The following is a 4,153-nucleotide window of genomic DNA, read 5'->3' as shown; positions in this document are numbered from 1 at the left end:
TACAGTTTAGAGAGCTCTCTTGCTTTCTCTAAACTAAAGTCATAAAGCTTATGCCATTATTTAACTAAAAATCTTTCAAGATTGTAGATCAAATTATATATTTGCCCTAACACTTTAAGAGAGAATTTGATGCCATACCGGCCATCTTTAATTTTACCTTATCGCTGATTTGTAACTTCTTAAAACTTCTTTATTTAATAAATAATGAGAAAATATGTTATGGCCGGGTAAAATGTTGTATTAGTGTATTATTTTTTCATATTTATTATACAAACATGGCATTCATTATTATTTCGATGAAATGTAAAGATTGCGTTGTTATTGATGTTTAAAGAGACTTATTAATAGAGAAATGTTAGTAAACTGTACAGAGCTGAAAACTTTAGAATGGGATATCCTTAATCCCGATCTGTTAATTAATCTGGAGATTATGAATTCTTCTTTTAAAAGCAATTAATTAAATTTTTCAATTTTTGTATTTTATAATTAGAAATCCAAGTGTAAAAATATCCAAGCAAAAAAATAAAAATATTAATATATATTTGGATATATCAAAGTTACCCATGTATCCAAATGTTGATTCTTAAGGTACGTTTTACACCGTTGTCTTTGCAAATGTGGAGAAAGGACATTTCTATACAGAAAACTTAAGATAGCTTATATCAAGGTTATAATGCAAGGAAAGTTATTTCAGAGGTGTACGCATCTTTTGTACTGCAGTGTACTGTCTCTGGGCGTTAATGTAAACACAAAACGGATTTGAAAGCCTGACATGGGATTATCAAAATTTAATGCTCTTAACCTCCTCGGATACTAAAACGAACACTGATGCATCTATTCTTGTTAACAAATTCCGTCCAGAGAGAACTGGTTTCGATATGTACGCAGAGTATACGCAACTGCAATTAACGTTCCTTGCATTATAACCTTGGCTTAAAACGTGAATGTACGGTGTACCCTTTTGAATAAATAATAAGAAAAAAATTTCAGATTTTTCCAAACTACTCAGGAGTAAAATACCAAACTATTCAGGAGTAAAATACCAAACTATTCAGGAGTAAAATACCAAACTATTCAGGAGTAAAATACCAAACTATTCAGGAGTAAAATACCAAACTATTCAGGAGTAAAATACCAAACTATTCAGGAGTAAAATACCAAACTATTCAGGAGTAAAATACCAAACTATTCAGGAGTAAAATACCAAACTATTCAGGAGTAAAATACCAAACTATTCAGGAGTAAAATACCAAACTATTCAGGAGTAAAATACCAAACTATTCAGGAGTAAAATACCAAACTATTCAGGAGTAAAATACCAAACTATTCAGGAGTAAAATACCAAACTATTCAGGAGTAAAATACCAAACTATTCAGGAGTAAAATACCAAACTATTCAGGAGTAAAATACCAAACTATTCAGGAGTANAAGGAGGAGGATAAGTGGTTAGAAATATATCCTTTATATTTTCATGCCTAAACATATTTAACAGTATTCTCTACTATCAGTATCCGCCCACCCTTGTATCCTGTTCCCTAGAGAGTTTGATATCTCTCAACCCCAGATATTCTAACTGGTTAAAAGCTTTGATAATCACTAGCTGGGGATAAAATAAGAATGTTCCTGGTTATACTTTTTGTTTTCTTCTTCTTACAATTTTGTGCATCCATGAACCATAAACAACTAAATCATTTGAAGAGGGACGAAATTTACTAAAAAGTTTATGATCAATTCCAATTCGATCAAATCAATTCTTAGACTACAATTTAAAAAATATATATTTCATATATAAACATATATTTCAAGCTATGAATTCCGTTAGATCAAATAATCAAAATTTGAAATACTAGGCTTTTAGGGCGCTTTGCGCCCATCTTCTATTTCTTCTTTTAACTGTGGATTTATCTGTGAGCATCTTCTCTTGATCATGCTAGATAATTTAGTGTAATTTTGNCCATGTGAAGTCCCACACAAAATTTGGGCCCGATCGGTTCAGCCGTTTTGACTTTATTGGATACAAACAGACAAACAGACAAGCAAAGTATATATAGATGAAAGGTTTACACCATCAGATTGCAGGTACTTTAAAATTTGAGTTTGTGGTAAAAACCAATTCCTTTCAAGTTTCGGCGTCACTGTAAAGGAATTGAGTCTTTGTCACAAACTTAAATTTTCTAATCCATATATTTTTGCAACCTGATGGTGTAAACTTTTGATATTTTTATATTGTGGAGATCTGTAAATATCGTCTTCCAGTCCGGAAGCTCTGAATTCCAAACCAAATATATATATATTTATATAGATTTTCTGACTCATGTTATTAGTTATACTTAAATTAACACTTTTTTTGTGTAGTTGGTCCTTTAGTCATTGCTACATTTTGATGATTTTTTTTTCGCAAATAATAATCCCTCTCGTTGATGCATCTGAAGTTGGTTTTTACCACGTCCTTGCTCTTCTCACACTCGCATACCAATTTAGGATTTCCGACAATCCAGACATTCTGTTTCTTTTTCAGTGAAAGTAGCGATGTCAACCACAGATGAGGGTCCTTCACACCCTGATGGCCAGGTCTTCTTCACAACAGTCTCCATCAAGTTGCCCACCTTCTGGAGTTTGCAGTTTGGTTCTAGATGCTTTGAGAGGAGTTTTTTCTGGCAAACGTTTCTATGCCGAGCCATAGGATCAGATTTCTTACGTCACAATCATCTCCTGGTTGATATTGCAGGTTCCCTGCCTCCTTCACTCCTCAACCCTGGAATCTATCCCTGCCATTTTGTCTAGCTCATCCACAGCCCTTCTCTCTACCCCTGAGGAGTTCCGTGATCTTCTGTCCGAGTACCCAGACGTAGTTTCCTCCAAGGGTTTCTTTACCACGGATCCAAAGCATTCAGTCCGCCATACTGTTCCTACCCTGCACAGCCCGCTGGTTTTTGCCAAAGCCTGCCGTATCAGCAGTCCTGCCCCAAGGTTGAGTTTCTCTGCCATTCATCCACCTTGTCTGTGGTCTCTGTTCCTTCTTCCGGCTCCAATCTTCTCTGTGACACGTCCACAGGTATCCTCCGCCCCCTGGTTCTAGAGATGAGAAGTACTGTTTTTGACGCAATTAACAACATATCTTATCCTGGTAAATGTGCCTAAGAAGTTTTGTCTGTGAAGGTCTCTCCAAGGATGTCAAGCTATGGTCTCAGTCCTGTCCCAGTTTAAACACATATCAAGACTCCTCCCCAACAAATCCCGGTTCCTGGTAGAAGATTTTCACATATATTTGGTCAGACCTCTTCCTCAAACATGCGGTTATAGGTTCCTTTTTCACATATATTTACCTAGATTTGGTCAGACCTCTTCCTCAAACATGCGGTTATAGGTTCCCTTTTACAACCATTGATAGGACAATCCCTCTCCAGTCTACAATAGCAGAGAAATGTGCCTAGGTTTTACTCCATTCCTGGATCCCAACCTTTGGAGAAAAGAAAGAAGGCTACAGCAATATGCAATTGCAAATAAGATGAAGAATAGGATTAGCATTTTCCCGCGAAAGAACAATTTTTTTCCAAAAAAGCGGTAGACGGATTTGTATTTTACAGGTTACTCTGCATAGCGCTAGAGCTACGCTATTATTATTATTATTATTATAGATTTATTTCGTACACAAAGGTAAAATGGCACAATATGATAAGACAAAAACAAGAATAAAGTATAATATATAAATATAGTTTCTAGTCGGAACATAAAAAGTTGATCATGGTTACGATCTCATTATCATCAAAATTGTTTAGAACAATATTATCTTCTTTAAGTAATTCATGAAGAATGGGTAATTTCCATTCTTGGTCTAAAGGAATATGATTGTATATTATATTTTGTTTTACGCAAAATTTGTTTAGATTTCTAGATTGTACATTACAATCTTGTGCAATAGATTAAAGATTTTTACATAAAACAGTTCTTAAATCATGTTTACTGAGATCTACTAAAAGTCGAATACATAGCTTATGACAATTTGATAAACTGGTCACAAATTGTACAAATCGTGATGTTACTCCGTTGTAAAGCATTATTACGTCGGAAAAGTTTCGGCTAATTTAACCCAGCCATCATTTGGTATCAGTTCAATTTCTTAAACCAGGAGGCCTCTTCTTGTTGAATTAT

Source organism: Eurytemora carolleeae, unplaced genomic scaffold (assembly GCF_000591075.1).
Source record: "Eurytemora carolleeae unplaced genomic scaffold, Eaff_2.0 scaffold113, whole genome shotgun sequence".
Classification (NCBI taxonomy): domain Eukaryota; kingdom Metazoa; phylum Arthropoda; class Copepoda; order Calanoida; family Temoridae; genus Eurytemora; species Eurytemora carolleeae.
The sequence above is the reverse complement of the archived record's forward strand: the minus strand, read 5'-3'. Positions refer to the sequence as shown.